Consider the following 17,630-nt stretch of genomic DNA (forward strand, 5'->3'; position numbering starts at 1 on the left):
TTTCTCTGAAAGAATTTATCATGTTTAAATTGACATTTTATCCAATCACGCGCATGCTTTCTCCCTTCCTTTTGATTACAATTTTTCAAAGGATAAGAACTGTGTTTTAGTCATCTATCTCCAACAGCACCTGGAAGTTAGCGGATGATTTAAAAAAAATTTTTTTGTAGTGGTATTACCAGTATAACTCTACTATTTAACTTTTTTAATCCATGGATTCAACAGCAAATATATTAGCTGATTTTCTAAGTCACAGTTTGATTTACTTACATTACTAAACAACAGGTATTGATTTTTACAAACCAATAACATGACATATATTTAATAATTCATAAAATAGGATTTCTAGTATGCTAATAAATGTAGGTTTAGTTTTCCCAGTGAGAAAGTTGTGTAACAATTTTGATATGACTGTAGAGTGGTTGCACCATTACCCTAATCATAAGAATCTTCAGATATGCAGATTCACTTTCCCCGATTACTGAGAGTTACAGTTAATATGCTCTCTCTCTCTATATATATTTTTTAACATCTTTATGGGAACATAATTGCTTTACAATGGTGTGTTAGGTTCTGCTTTACAACAAAGTGAATCAGTTATACATATACACATGCTCCCATATCTCTTCCCTCTTGCGTCTCCCTCCCTCCCACCCTCCCTATCCCACCCCTCTAGGTGGTCACCAAGCACCGAGCTGATCTCCCTGTGCTATGCGGCTGCTTCCCACCAGCTATCCACCCTACGTTTGGTAGTATATATATGTCCACGCCACTCTCTCACTTTGTCCCAGCTTTTTTAACTTTAAAAACTTAAAAAGAGATGTATTATCTAAGATAAAAATGTGAGAGAATTATGAAGGAAAAATTTTATTTTCTCACTTATAAGAACTTGGACTCCTTAAAAGGCATCTGGTAAATATGAAAATTATACTTTCAAAAGCTGTAAGTAGACGAAGGCTCCTAGCTGCTGAAAGTTTTATTTTATTAGAACATGGAGTACCAGATAATGTAAGGAGAATCTTTATTCTGCTTAAAGCCTGGGACATTTGATTTACTGCTCCCTGTCAGGGTAGAAGTTGGCATCCTCTGCTCACACAGGTATATTTCACCAACATTGTAAAACTGTACAGAGAATGGGCTATGCTTGTTAAATCCTTCTTCAGTCTTACTATTTGGTGATTTTTGACAATTATACCCAATCTTTTAATGCTAAGTCACTTTAAAATGCCAAAAATGCAATGACTACTTGTACACGTGCTTTTCTACTCAGATACAGGAGTACTTATTTCCACTAAGAACTATTCATCCAGAAAATGATGGAAATGATTTAAGTAGGTATGTTGTAAAATTTCAATTGCACTTAGGATCTGTGCAATGTTTGAGGCTGCTCTTTCTGAGAACTAATACCCTGCAAACTAGTAAAGTAACACACTGGTCTGAGCTGCCTGCATGTTCTTTGGCTCACTTTTTTAAACTTATAAATAGGGACCCATTTTCTCTTTTAAGGCTGGCACACATTATATGCTTGATCTTTTGACCTTCATTAAAGGGAGTTTTGTTTTCCATATCGCATGACATCTGTATACCCCAGCTTCTACTGTGCTGTTTGAGGATATTTTATTTAACAAAGCTTTGCTGCTGTCGGTTTTACCTTGTCTTGTCAGGAAACATGTGGCATACTAAAATTAAAATAATTCATAGAGGGTTGATAAAGTCACTAAGTACAAAGTATTAGTTTGGGTGTAGGCGGAACCGCAGGATATAGGGCAAGAACCCGAGACTCCTAACAGTGGAGTCGCTGCCATTTCTAGGTCCTAAGAAACAAGGGAGAAGTTACTGGAACCCAGAACATGAGAAAATTATGTAGAGTAGGCTACCTCAAGAAGATAACTTGAGCGACAGAGCCAGTCCAAGGCAACACTGCAGGAAAGGATCTTGGAGAATAAATACCCTGTTCTCTCTCTCTCCTTTTTCCCTTCAGTCTCCCAGAGCTCCCTGTAGGTTAAACCCAACCACAAGACAGAGGGTACAGGAGTCCTGATGACGTGGTCTATAGGGATACCAGGCAAGGAGCGGGGAGAGAAGGCATGAGAGCATAACTAGAGAGGAAGACGGCAGAAGTCCAATACAGCTCCTGTGCTATATGGTACACAGCGAACACCACAGCCCCCAACCTTTAACCTTCCGTATAGGCACAGCCTCAGTGTGATATACCAGGATAATAATGGGTGGGTGAATACCACCTTTTACAACACCTGACAAACAACTTGTCTCAATGAATTGGCATAATTTTGTAGTGCTTAATAATTCTCACCTGTGCTCACTTGTTGCTGGGCGCTGCTTAATTACCAGAGAGCTTCCGTTGAGGATTTTTCGCCCTCTTTGAGTCCAGACCTGTTGCAGAATTTTGGTTTTCACGTTAGTTTCAGATTATGATTTTTTTTAAGTGAGGCACAACTAAATCTTGAGTTCCTAGTCAAAGTCTACAACAGAGCCTGGGAACTAAAATGTTTACCACCCAACAGTTCAACTCTGTCACCTATGATATGTCTTCTATGCAAATTAACACCCACAAAACCGAACATAAGAATAGCACTGAACACTTGCAGATAGCTGGGGAAAAATCATGACATCCAGCAATCTGTGAAATATTCTTGTATTTTCAACGCCACTTTTGGCTGTGCATGGAGCCTTTCATGCCTTGCTTTCCTTCACTCCCTGGCAGCCATCTCCTTATAACCTTTTCCCTTTGGTCAGAACACGGAGGAAAGTGCCAACGCGATTAGTATGCCGGTGTCAGCCAATACTCTGCTGCCAAACAGCCTCTTCATTTGAATTGATGAAAACATGGTCAGCTGTGTCAACAGTGGGGACCTCAGCACTGAGAGGCCAAAGCCCATGGCAGGAAGAAAACTGCCCAATTCCACTTTCAAGGATGTGTCACTGCAGAACAACCTTCCTTAAGATACGGACAGGGTTTGCTTTCTCACGCCCTTCAGGTTCCTTGGGCGAGTGAGGTGTGCAGTCTTTTCTGATCACTCTATTATAAAATTACCCTCTCCAGACAGGTGAGAAGCCCTTGAGCTATTTCACCCAAGTCAACGCAGCTCACACTAACAGAACATCTACTACGTGCCAAGCTCTGTGCTAGGTGCTAGTGGTAACAAGATGAACGTCACACTGCTGACAAGGAGACCAATGCATAAATTCTGTTTGTTACAAACAAACACAAATGGCTGGTCCTTGTGGAACTCAAAAGAGGGAAAATAGAGTCTTCACTGGAGACATAAAAGCTGTCTGGGGCTGGATATTGAAGAATGAAGGAATATGGCATTCATAGATGGAGAAGGAAGAAGAGGAACTGCTAAGCAGAAGTGATAATCAGTGCAAATATTGTGTGATTATTTACAGAGTGAAGACGGTACAAAAATCATAAAGCCAGTAACTTCAGTAGGTAATGAATTACCATAAATATGTGTTGGTATATTGGGAACAGAACTATTTCCCATTTACTGTAAATTCTCAGTGTATAGCACAGGGCATGACACAGAGTAGGGATTTAATAAATGAAATGAATGAATGGTCATTAGGTGTCTTAAAAAACTGTTAAAAATTTTTTTTTTAAGATGTAAGCACACCACAGATTTTGAAGTGACCTGTAGAACTTACAATCTTTACCAAGATGAGTTGGACTACATAAGAAATTATAATTTAGTTGATAGTAAGGGAATATTGAGGAAACATAGTAAGTTAGGATTTTTGATGTGGTAGGCTCACAACTTAAGTCTAAACATTTGGGATTAGGAGGCATCAAAAAATCTTCAGATCCCTACACATCTTATAACAACCATCCCTTTCATATTAATCAATGAGTTCTCTATGGGGCCTGGTAGAGCTTACTCTGGGACTATACTGAGTTCTCCCCCCTTTGCCTGAGGCGAGCAAAAGGAGAGATTATGAGAGTCCCTTAGGAACTGTGCCTGAGCTGCACTGTCCTTGTCAGAGTCTGCTGTATATTTGAAGAATATACCAGATATCCTTTGATATATGCAAGCTTCCACCACAGAAACACTCGTATGTTCACATACTGTGTTACGTTAGGTGACTTTGCTTCTTCTTTCTGAGAAAGATACCTTTTGGGACAATAGATGCTTCAGTTTAAGAGAAAGAGGCTAATGCTTCTCCACCTGACACAAACCTACCTGTCCTGATTGACAGTGGCATCAGTAAAACTTAAGACTCTCCTACAAAGAGAAAGAGGAGAGGCATAAACAAAAAGAATAAGCTAGCAACAATGCACTCGCTGAGAAAAGCAACAAGCTTGATACGTTTTAGAGACTGGGTAATGAGAAGGCCTGCGCAGCAAAATGAGAAGAAAACTGTTGGAAGAATGTTCAATAATGCCTTTGCTCAGATTCACAGATTGGAAGCTCTCAAACACTATGGTGCAAATTAAAGATATGCCAAGCAAAGGAAATTAATTATTAACAAAGTCAAGGCAGCATAGGAATCATAAGATTAGTGACATCAATTTTCAAGTGAAAAAATTACAAATAAAGTGTATCCATAATGTAAAGAGAGGAAGCAGTTGTAATTTCATAGCTCCTACAATGCCACCCCACTGAGTGCCCAAATTCCTCCAAACTGTCCTCCCACTTTCCTCCAAAAATCATCGAGACTTTATTGTTGTTGTTGTTGTTGTTAGATCATAAGTTTGGGGGTTTTGGGGGGTTGTTTTGCGGTACGCGGGCCTCTCACTGCTGTGGCCTCTCCCGTTACGGAGCACAGGCTCCGGACGCGCAGGCTCAGCGGCCATGGCTCACGGGCCCAGTCGCTCCGCGGCACGTGGGATCTTCCCGGATCGGGGCATGAACCCGCGTCCCCTGCATCGGCAGGCGGACCCCCAACCACTGCGCCACCAGGGAAGCCCAGATCATAAGTTTTTAATACTTATTTTTGTATTTGAAAGTTCAAGGAAAACTCTTTATTTGAACATGTAGTAAAGTTCCTTATAATTTGATGGCATATAAAAAGAACACATTAGAACTCAGCTTATCACAGAAACAATTCAGCAACATGATGTGAATGGGACAAGAAGAAATGGGGGAACTAGTGTACAGGTTCTTTAGGGACCAGGGCTCTTTTGTCCCACCTCCAATAGGAACTGGAACAAAAAAGGAGGTACATCAACTGCCAAAGACTTTGAAGCAGAAAGAGTAGAAGTAACTATCTGGGCTTTCCCCCTCATATTATCCTTCTATTTCTTCTCAGTGCCTTCCACTAGCTGCCCCGAACCTGAAGCCATAAAGCAAGAGGTTCTGGGGAATGTAGTGTGCAGAAATAAGTGCCCTGAAACATAGATAAGAAGAGGAAAACAGCAAGGATTGTATCTGAGCAAACAAGCAAACGACTAGAGAAGGGAAACGGCAGTGGTTTTAAAACACGTTCATACATTCTTTGACATTTCTGCTACCAAAAGTGGAGTCTAATTCCCCTCCACTTGAATATCACTGGCCTTAGCAACTTGCTTCTAAGGAACAGAATGTAGCAAAAAGGGAATGCGTGAAGTCGTAAAAGATACAGCTTCCACCTTGTTGGAACCCAGGTTCTTTGAGGTGCAATCCAGCAGAGGGAATTTAATATAGGGAGATCGTTGCAAACAGTTTGTAAAAAAAAAAACTGAAAAATTAAACAGAGGGCAGAGAGGCGGTCTAGGGATTAGCAACAGCCAAGCAAAGATGAATAAAAGGACCCATGTAGGTGGTCTGGTCACAGCCCCAGCTGAAGTTCCAGCTGACAGATGGCACTGAGGGCCAGACAAGCGAGGGAGTGAATCTTCAGATGATTCTAACCCCAGTATTCAAGACATCCCTGCTGATGCCACATGGAACAGAGACAAGCTGTCCCCACTGAGTCCTGCCCAAACTGCACATCCGTGAGCAAAAAATAAATACTGCCGTTGGTTGTTAAAGCTGCTAAGTGGTGTGGCGGGTTGTTAAAGCCGCTAAGTGGTGTGGCGGGCTGTTAAACACCAACGGTTAACCCCAACAGGACCTGAGAGCAAACAAACCAGCGACTCACTCAACATCATTCTCATTTTCCCATTTCTGCTTCAGCTAACATCTGAAGGTCTCAGTCAGACCCAACCATACTTCAATTTTATGGCCATTTTAGATGTTTATTGGCCAGTGTTACTGGCAGTAAAGACAATTTTTCAACTCATTAATTCTGATTATACATCCAAAGGATGAACGATTGTTCACTGAAGCTACGGTTTATTCCTCCAGTTAGATATATTTCCGTATGAAGGTGTTAACAGAGCTTGGTCTCTTCATATGAAATGTAAGACTTTGAAACTTTAGTTACCTATGTGGAATTCAATTTAATTTACTGTAATTTACTATTAATTTGAAATAAAGGCCAACTCATTGACTAAAAAAAATATTATCTATTTGAAGAGTATTATTGCATAAGAGATTAATTTGATAATTGTGACATTTATTTTACATGTTACCCTTTCACAGCATGGGAAAAGGTACACAAAAAAGGAAATGGATGAGGGGAGCAAAGTGGAAGAATAAGGGAGGAAACAGTGGAATGTTGAGTGCAAAGGAGAGAGAAGCACACTAGTGAAGAAGAACGCTGATCCTGATCTACTTTTACAAGCATGCTGATTCACTGGCCCTTTCACACAATGGGAATGTTTTCTCAGTGGGAAAGAAGAAAATAAACAGAACTGGTACATTTCCCAGTATGTTTCTGGAGACAACAGATTCAGGAGGGCTTGCTGGAAAACATACCAGATGGACGCAGGAGACCAGACTGTGCCACTAACAAGCCATATGACAGTCAGGTCACTTACTGTCTTTGTAGCTTAATTTCTTCATGGGGAAAAAAAAAAAAACACACATGGGTTATACCAGATGATTTCTAAGGTTTGTAAGTTCCAGCAATAAAATTCTAAAATTTTATTATTTACGGGGACTTTCCTCTTGCCTGAATGACTCTAGATTCGGATGCTGTGCTTAATCCTAGGGCAAAAGAAATGTTAGGCTGATAAAACTGATACATAACGACTTGTCCCAGCCTGACAATCTCCTGCACACCTCACTGTAAATTCTAGAGTAGCAACTCTGACACCAAATCCCAGCTATTGCGTTTGTCTTATTTATTTATTTTTTAACAAGCCAAAGTTCTATTTGTTTTTTTAAACAGGAAAATTATGCTAATATGAAACAGATAAGAACGGACCAAAATCAAAACACGCAAAAGCACAACACACACCACCGGACCAGTGCAAACCCTTCCCCCACCACTCCCCCCAGGTTTCGAAACCTTTATTACAGATCCCCAAAGATCAGAGTGTATTGGAGAGGTCACAGTATTGCATCAGAAAAAGAGACATTCACGCCAACATCAAACACACAATGCAGAAGGCTTTCAGTGATGAGCACGGATTTCTAGAACGCTACCACGTATGCTAGTCCCTGGGCCACTTTTTAAAGTTGCTTTTAAAAAGGATTAAAAGTGCACAGACACTTTCATAAGGCACAGATTGTTGTACAGGTCATCTCACTAGGGACTTGAGAAAAACAGTGAGAAAATCAAATACCGAGAGATGCCAGGAGGCCACGTGTTCCTGAGCCAGAGTCCCTTTGCCAGAACCGGCGCAGAGACAGGATTGAGCAGTGGAAGGTGACTGCCTCTCATTCGCCAAGACTTTGCACAACCCTATTCTGAGTGACTGGGGGCTCTCTGTCGACTTGGGGATTGATTGCCAGCCACCAGTCCCAAGGCCTGAAAAGTAGCAGGTAGCTATGTCCCCGTGTCTCCCTGGCAAGACCTGAAGGCGATTATCGGTTGGTGGGGCTCTTGAGGGTTCTGTCCAAGGCCATTTCGGCAGCAGCTCCGTGACTACAAGATGCCCGGCATTCCTAATGCAGAGAAAGCCTTCTGAAGCGTGCAGGGGGCTCTGGGTCTGGAAAGCAGTTGTGTACTCACTAAGATAGACCCCCGAGGCAACAGAATGGCCAGGAAAGCCCATGCACTCTGCCCCAAATGTCTCATAATGTCACTCCCTCTGACATCAGAGCTGGGGCCCTGTCCTCTCAGCTCTGTCTTCCTGGTACCCCACACCTAGTGGGCACTCAGCAAATGTTTGCTGAATGACTTTGTGTGCATGTATACATGGTGTTCTACCAAACCCTGAAGACTCACAACCTGATTTCTGATTTACTCAGTAAACCTTTAATGAGTACCTACTATGTGCTACCACAGGACCCAGCACTGGACGGGTCAAATACAACTTTACAAATCTGCCCACCTCCTGCTCTGGACTGTGAGCTCCCTACAGGTCTTTAGACCCGGTTCCCATCCCTGCGTCCAGAACACAGGCCACGCTGACCAGTGGTTGTCGGATGACTAGAAAAGCGTTGCTATACTTAGGGGAGCAGCTGCCCTGGGTAGCTAAATCCCAGAAGACTCCCAGTTCTCAGAATGGGCTAGAAAAATGAGTTTGTCTTGACTTGGAAACAGCTCAATTTCTCTGGTGGTTCACAATGAACAGGCACCAGACCACAACAAACGGGGCATCCTCTGGTCTTCCTGTCCTCACCCTGGGGGCCCTACTTAAGGGGGTGGTGGTCACAGCCTCTCCCCGAAGTTGCCCCTGATGGGCGCCCCCATGGAACAGGAGGAGGCCCTTGGGTTGGACCCAAGCTCACACGTGGCTCAGCTCCGCCGGGAGAAGGGGGGCAGTAGGCAGATGAGCCTGAAAGGAAGGACACTTGTGCTCCCAGGGTCTGGGCGGCAGAGGGGCCACAGTCTGGGGCTGGAACCCTCACACAAGGGCGGGTGCCCAGCTCACTCCAGGGGCTGCCCAGGTGAGCTTCAAGGAAGAAAACTCAAGCAGTCTCGAGCTTTCTGGCCTCGGGGCCAGGCAGTGGAGAGCGTGGGTTTTGGCATCAGGCACTCCTGGGTTTGAAGCCCAGTCCTGCCACCTCCTGCTTCACTTCCAGCACCTTAGTTCTCTTACCTGCCAACTGGGGATAATATAGTATTTCACTGATTCTAGGAGCACAGCTTTTCCACTTAACATATCGGAATAAAATGAATTGTATAGCCGTGGCACCTTTCAGTTGAAATTGGCAGTGTTTTTCCCTTAGTGGTACACAGAATGGTGTGTTTTGTCATCAGTGGTGTCTTTTTTTTTTTTTTTTTTTTTTTTTGTGGTATGCGGGCCTCTCACTGTTGTGGCCTCTCCCGCTGTGGAGCACAGGCTCCGGACGCACAGGCCCAGCGGCCATGGCTCACGGGCCTAGTCGCTCCGCGGCACGTGGGATCCTCCCAGACCAGGGCACGAACCCGTGTCTCCTGCATCGGCAGGCGGATTCTCAACCACTGCGCCACCAGGGAAGCCCTCAGTGGTGTCTTTGATATGACTCAGTATGGTACTAAGATCTACCTGACAGGATTGACGTGGGGATGAACCTCTCCAGCCCAGTGCCGGGCACACAGTGATGCCAAACAAAGGAGACTGGTTCCCTTCCCTCTTCCTCCTGGCCCCCTCTCCAGACACAACCTACAGGGCGGTGTGGGCAGCTCCTCTGCAGCGCTGAATAAATCAGTTTAGAGCATCCGGAAATGTCTGGGTTTTAGAAGATAAACACCCCCTTAATTCCTCTTGGAAACAGGGAGGCCACCAGGTCCTTCCTTCCCAGGTAATAGGTCACCAGGCGCAGGGCCTGGTCCACCCTGGGTCCAGGCCCTCGATCCCTGGATTCCTGGCTGTGGTTGCACTGACCCTGGCTGGAACCCGAGGGGACAAGAGAGAGGAGCTGGCTCCCCCAGGCCGCCGAGACCACCGGGGCTTGTAACTGTGGCTCAATCCAGTCAGGGAGCTGCTGCCTGGAGAACCACGGGCCTGGGGGCGACGAGCCCTCTCACACGGGGCCTGTGCACGGCCTTGCCCACACCCGGCACGTGGGGGAGACGGAAGGCTCCAGCGGACCAAATTCAGCTGGGTGCCAAGCACTGCCTAGGTTTGCAAACTCTTATCTTGGCAAATGCTGGGGTGCCAGTCACTCCCCTAAAGATTCTGCTGCAAAATTAAAACCTGGGAGTGTTTCCCAAGTTCACAAGGGAAAAAGAACCAATCAGGGATTCTTGCAGGGGCAAGAGTAAGGTTTCAGAAGTTGAGAACAGGTCGGAATACCAGGCAGAGAAGAAGCAGATAGTCCAAGACCTGGAGCATCGTAAGGGCACGGACTGACTGGCCTTATGGGCCTTGATCTGACGAGGGGGACCCCAGACACGCAGCAAACATTTGTTACATGGAGGCAAAAACTCTCCATGTCCTCCCTTCCCTGCCTCCCTCAACAGAAGAAGAGATTAGGAACTCATTTATTTTGTAACTGAAAGTGTGTACCTCAATCATCTCCCTCACCTATTTTTCCTCTCTCCCACCGCTATCCCCTCCGACAACCATCCCTTTGTTTTCTGAATCTATGACTGTTTCTGTTTAGTTGTGTTAGTTCATTTGGGTTTTTTTAGATTCCACATATAAGTTAAATCATACAGTATTTGTCTGGCTTATTTCACTTAGCATAATACCCTCTGGGTCTATCCATGTTGTCACAAATGGCAAGATTTCATTCTTTTTATGTCTAAGTAATAATATGAGTAATATATATGATATCTTCTTTATCCATTCATCTATTAAAGGGGCACTCTGGTTGCCTCCATGTTTAGGTATTCTAAATAATGCTGCAGTGAACATACAAGTGCCTATATCTTTTATAATTACTGTTTATGTTTTCTTTGGATAACTACCCAGGAATGGAATTGCTAGACTGTATGGTAGTTCTATTTTTAAGTTTTTGAGGAACCTCCATACTGTTTTCCATACTGGCTGCACCATTTTATATTCCCACCAATAGTGCACAAGGGTTCCCTTTTCTCCACATCCTCACCAACACTTCTTATTTGTCGTCCTTTTGATAACAGCCATTGTGACAGGTGTGAAGTTATATCTCATGGAGGTTTTAACATGTATTTTGTTTCATTTAAAATCAGCGGGTTTTTTTTTTGGGGGGGGGCATTCCCTGGTGGTCCAGTGGTGAGGACTCCGTGCTCTCACTGCCAAGGGCCTGGGTTCAATCTCTGGTCGGGAAACTAAGATCCCGCATGCCGTGTGGTGTGGCCGAAAAATAAAATTAAAAAAAAAAAATAAGGGGCTCCCCTGGTGGCACAGTGGTTGAGAGTCCGCCTGCCGATGCAGGGGACGCGGGTTCGTGCCCCGGTCCGGGAAGATCCCACGTGCCGCGGAGCGGCTGGGCCCGTGAGCCATGGCCGCTGAGCCTGAGCGTCCGGAGCCTGTGCTCCGCAACGGGAGAGGCCACAACAGTGAGAGGCCCGCGTACTGCAAAAAATAAATAAATAAATAAACTCAGGGCTTCATTTTTTGAAATTTAACTTATAAACATTAAAACACAGAGATCTTAAGTGTACATGATGTATTTTGACAAATGTATGCAACTATGAAACCAACATTTAAATAATTATAAAGAACATTCTCATTATCCCACAGTGTTCTCCCTTTATCTTTTGTCAATCTCCTTGTGGAGGAAACTACTCTTCCAATTTTTTTCACAGTATATTGCTTGTTCTTGAAAACACTTGTTAACTTATTTATAAATTAAATTTCTTTAAGAGATAGTCACATACTCAAATCCCCTACTTCTTGAGACACTAGAAATGGTGAGTTGTATTTTTCAAGGCATTTGTCAATTTCATTTAGCTTATTGCATTTATTGGCATAAAGGGGTTCATAATGTTCTCTTATTACTCTTTTGATATGTGTAAGATCTGTAGTAATGTTCCCCCTTGAACTCTTATACTTTGTCATCTTTCCTCAACCTGGGTTTGAGAATTTTGCTGAATGTTTTAAGGAATCAAATTTGGCTTTGTTTCATCTTTGTTTACTATTTTATTGACTTCCACCCTTATCTTCCTTATTGTCTACCTTCTACATACTTTGGGTTTGTCTTTTTCTGACTAATATAAAGTAGGAACTTCATTGATTTGAAAACATTTTTCTTTTTCCAATATAGGCATTTAAAGCTATAAACTCCCAACTAAGCAACACTTTAGCAACAGTCTGTACATTTTTACATATTTTGTCTTATCAGTATGTTTTAAATATTTTCTAAATTTCCTCATGGTTTCTCCTCTGACACAAGTGTAAATAGATTTTCTGGTTATCTTTTTGCTGATGATTCTTTATTTAACTCTGCTGTGGTCAGATAATATAATGACTTCAATTTGGGGGGATTTATTGAGAGTTATTTCATATGCACATATAGAGAATGTATATTCTGTGATTGCTGTGGGAGTAGTATTCAGTACATGTCCATTAGATCAAGTTGGTTAAAAGTGTTGTTTAAATCTTCTATATTATTAATAATTTGTCTCCTATCAACTCCTCTGAGAGAGAAGTGTTAAAATCTACAAATATTATTGTGATTTCCTTTTTTTTCTATCAACTTTAGATTAAGGTATTTTGGAGCTATGTTATTAGGTACATATACATTTAGGATTGTTATGTCTTCTTCATGAATCATTATGAAATGATCCTCTTTACCTCTGTTAATAGTTACTGTTGAGAATTTTATTTTCTGTTATATTTATTTTGCCTTACCAGCCTTCTTATACTTCATGTTTGCTGGTATACCATTTTCCCTCTTTCTAATTTCAACTAATATATATCTTTATATTAAATATATGCTTCTTAATAACATATAATTTAATGTTGTTTGTACTAACCATTCTGATAATCTCAACCTTTTAGAATGTTTAATGCATTTATATTTAAATTAATAATAGACATGGTTGAGTTTAAATCTACCATTTTATATTTGTCACATTTCTTTGTTCATTTTTTCTTCCCCTTTAAAAATTATTTTGGTTGAGAATTTTTTGTTTTCCATTTAATCTCCTCTATTGGCTCCTTAATTATATCTTTGTATTATTTTAGTTATTTTTCTGAGTATTGCAATGTGCCTATATAACTTATAATCTAACTTTGAGTGAATATACCACGTCAAGAATAGCATAAGAACTTCCCAATAGTTTAATTCCATTTTAGTTTTGCATTCATTTTGCTATTGTTGTCATATTTCTTTCTTCTGTATCTGTGAAACTCCACAATAAATTACTATTTTTTCTTTAAATAATAAGTTGTCATTTATAAAAATTGAGACAAAATATATTTTATATTTACCCATAAAATTACCCTTTAGAACTCTTTCTTTCTTCCTGTGGAGCTGAGTTTCCATATGGTACAATTTCCTGTTAGAATGAAGATCTTCCTTTAACATTTCTTATAGTACAGAACTGATTATTAATCTTTTCAGTTTCAATTTATTTAAAATACCTTTATTTAACCTTTTAAAATATTTTCACTATAGAATTCTAAATTGACTCTTCTTTTCTTTTAGCACTTAAAAAAAATTCCATTGCCTTCTAGTTTCCACTGTTTCTGATAAGAAGTAATTTATCATAATAATTTCCCTATATGTAGTGTGTCTTTTTTCCTTTGGCTGATTTTAAGGTTTTTCTTTTTATCTTTTGTTTCTGGCAGTTTGACTATGATGTGTCTGTGGTTTTATTCTTATTCATCCTGCTTGGAATTTACTGAACTTCCTGAATTTGTGTATTGAGGTTTATTCTTCAAATTTGGAGCCATTTTTTATTTTTCATGAGCTGTTCTCTTTTCTTCTGAAAATCCGACTACATACATATTAGTACGTTTGATATTGTTCCTACTCATTGATGTTCTATTTTCTCTAGATGGTTCATTTTGGATAATTTCTATTAATATGTCTTAAATTTACCGTTCCTTCTTCTGTGTCCAATCATTTTTGCATTTCATACATTTTCATTCTAGTTCAAAAATTTTTCATTTTGTCACTAAAAGTTCAGATGTGTTTGATAAACACTGGCTATTCTACCCTAAGGAAAAGTAGCAATCTCTTAGAAAGATATCAAGAGAGAGAAGGGCTAGACATCAGATATTTCACTCTGAAGGAAGGATACTGCATAGGCCTCTTGCAAGTTACATATATTTTAGATTCTACATATAAGTGATATCATATGATATTTGTCCTTCTCTTTCTGACTTACTACACTTAGTATGATAATCTGCAGATCCATCCATGTTGCTGCAAATGGCATTATTTCATTTTTTTATGGCTGAGAAATATTTCACTGTGTATATATACCATATCATCTTTATTCATTCCTCTCTCAATGGACATTTAAGTTGATTCCATGTGTTTGTTATTGTAAATAGTGCTGGTATGAACACTGGGGTGCACGCATCTTTTCAAATTATAGTTTTGTCCAAATATATGCCCAGGAGTGGGATTGCTGGATCATATGGTAACTGTTTTTAGCTTTTTAAGGAACCACCACAGTGACTTCCATATATTCCCACCAACAGTGTAGAAGGGTTCCCTTTTCTCCACACCCTCTCCAGCAATTTGTAGACTTTTCAATGACTGCCATTCGGACCAGTGTGAGGTGACACCTCATTTTATTATTATTATTATTATTATTTTTTTTTTTTTGCGGTACTTGGGCCTCTCACTGCTGTGGCCCCTCCCGTTGCGGAGCACAGGCTCCAGACGCGCAGGCTCGGCGGCCATGGCTCACAGGCCTAAGCTGTTCCGCGGCATGTGGGATCTTCCCGGACCGGGGCACAAACCCGTGTCCCCTGCATCGGCAGGTGGACTCTCAACCACTGCACCACCAGGGAAGCCCAACACCTCATTTTAGTTTTGATTTGTATTTCTCTAATAATTAGAAACATTGAGCATCTTTCCATGTGCCTGTTAGCCATCTATATGCCTTCTTGGGAGAAGTGTCTATTTAGGTCTTCTGCCCATTTTTTGACTGGGCTTTTTTTTAAATTGAGCTGTATGAGCTGTCTGTATATTTTGGAAATTAAGCCTTTGTTGCTTGCATCATTTGCAAATATTTTCTCACGTTCTGTAGGCTTTATTTCATTTTTTATGGTTTCCTTTGCTGGGCAAAAGCTTGTGAGTTTGATTAGGTCCTATTTGTTTATTTTTGCTTTTATTTCTATTGCCTTGGGAGACTGACCTAAGAACACATTGATATGATTTATGTCAGAGAATGTTTTGCCTATGTTCTCTTCTAGAATGTTTTGCCTGTGTTCTCTTCTAGGACTCTTCTAGGTGTCATGCCTTCTACTTAAGTCTTTAAGCCATTGTGAGTTTATTTTTGTGTATGGTGTAAGGGAGTGTTCTAACTTTACTGATTTACATGTGGCTGTCCAGCTTTCCCGACACTGCTTGCTGAAGAGACTGTCTTTTCTCCATAGTACACTCTTGCCTCCTTTGTCAAAGATTAATTGACCATAGGTTTATGGGTTTATTTCTGGGTTCTCTATTCTGTTCCACTGATCCATATGTCTGTTTTTGTGCCAATACCATGCTGTTTTGATTACTGTAGCTTTGCAGTATTGTCTGAAGTCTCGGTGGGTTATGCCTCCAGCTTTGTTCTTTTTCCTCAGGATTATTTTGGCAATTCTGGATCTATTATGGTTCCATATAAATTTTAGGATTATTCTAGTCCTGTGAAAAATGTCATGGGTAATTTGATAGGGATCATATTAAATCTGTACATTGCTTTGGGTAGTAAGGCCATTTTAACAACATTAATTCTTCCAATCAAAGAGCATGGGATATCTTTCTATTTCTTTGAATCATCTTCAATTTCCTTTATCAATGTTTTAAAGTTGTCAGCATGTAAGTTTTTCACCTCCTTGCTCAGGTTTATTTCCAAGTATTTTATTTTTTGATGCAATTTTTAAAAGGATTTGTTTTTTTACTTTCCCTGATATTTCATTGTTAGTGTAAAGAAATGCAACCAATTTCTGTATGTTAATCTTGTATCCCGCTACCTTGCTGAATTTGTTTATCAGTTATAATAGGTTTTGTGTGGAGTCTTTAGGGTTTTCTATATAGAGCATCATGTCATCTACGTATAATGAAAATTTTACCTCTTCCCTTCCAATCTGGATACCTTTCTTTCTTTTTCTTGTCTGATTTTTGTGGCTAGGACTTCCAAAACTAGGTTGAACAGAAATCGTGAGAGTAGGAATCCTTGTATTCTTCCAGAGTTTAGTGGGAAGGCTTTCAGCTTTTCGCCATTGAGTATTGTGTTGGCTGTGGGTTTGTTATAAATAGCTTTTAGTATGTTGAGGTATGTTCCCTCTATACCCACTCTGGCAAGAGTTTTTATCATGAATCGATGTTGAGTTTTATCAAGTGCTTTTTCTGAATCTATTGAGATGATTGTGTGGCTTTTGTCTTTTGTTGATGGAGTGTATCACATTGATTTATTTGCATATGTTGAATCATCCTTGTGACCCGAGGATGAATTCAACTTGATCATGGTGTATGATCTTTTTAAATTGTTGCTGGGTTCAGTTTGCAATATTTTGTTGAGAATTTTTACACCTATAGTCATCAAAGATATTGGCCTGTAATTTTTTTGGTGGTGTCCTCGTTTGTTTTTGTTTTGTTTTGAAACAAGCTCTGGACAGTTTTATTAAAGAAAAATTATGCATGATTTACTATTCATCAGTCTTTTCTGGCATGCTTCTAATGATATCAGAATCACCTGGACCAATAATAGCCAGTGTGCATACTCTGCAGTATTTTCCACATTCTGTGCCCAATGTTATTGCCACTGTAGTGAAGGACACCAGTTTTGGCCAACATGGCATAACACTCTATTTCAGATTCCTCAAGGATGGGAAGTTATTGGTGAGGATGACCAGTTTTGCTTTGCCTTGTCTGATCATTTTCAGAGTCTGCTTCTAGCCCAGCAGGTACTTTCCACTTTTCATAATGAGTTGGAGCCTAGAGCTGATTGACTCCAGAGACTTCTTCATCTTCTTTGTGGCCACCATCTTCCTGCCTTAGGTGCAGAACTCACCCAACCAAGTGCAGCTGCAAAAATGGCTGGGGAGCAAGAAAGGTGTCTGGTTTTGATATCAGGGTGATGGTGGCTTCATAGAATACTTTGGGAGTGTTCCTGCCTCTTCAATCTTTTGGGAGAGTTTGAGAAGAATTGGTGTAAGTTCTTCTTTGTATGTTTGGTAGAATTGCCCCGTGAAGCCTTATGGTCCTGGACTCTTGTTTGCAGGGAGATGTTTTTTTGTTTGTTTTTGTTTTTTTAATTATTACAGATTCTATTTCACTTCTAGTGATCAGTCTGTTCCAATTATCTATTTCTTCTTGGTTCAGTTTTGGTGGGCTGTATGTTTCTAGAAACTTGTCCATTTCTTCTAGGTTGTCCAATTTGTTGGCATATAATTGTTCATAGTATTAGCTTATGTTTTTCTGTACTTCTAGGGTGTTGGTAGTTATTTCTCACCTTTCATTTCTTATTTTGTTTATTTGGGTCATCTCTTCTTGGTGAGCCTGGCCAGAGATTTGTTGATTTACCCTTTGGTTTACCCTTTCAAAGAACCAGCTCTTGATTTTATTGATTTTCTATTGTTTTTCGGTCTCTATTTCCTGATCTGTATTGTTTCCTTC

General features: G+C 40.7%; 1 pseudogene; it reads right to left on the reverse strand.

The window, feature by feature from the left end:
* Positions 1 to 16,660: 16,660 nt before the first annotated feature.
* LOC131748258 (large ribosomal subunit protein eL30 pseudogene) lies at positions 16,661 to 16,999 on the reverse strand (annotated as a pseudogene).
* Between the last annotated feature and the right edge of the window lie 631 nt (positions 17,000 to 17,630).

Source organism: Kogia breviceps, chromosome X, assembly GCF_026419965.1.
Source record: "Kogia breviceps isolate mKogBre1 chromosome X, mKogBre1 haplotype 1, whole genome shotgun sequence".
Classification (NCBI taxonomy): domain Eukaryota; kingdom Metazoa; phylum Chordata; class Mammalia; order Artiodactyla; family Physeteridae; genus Kogia; species Kogia breviceps.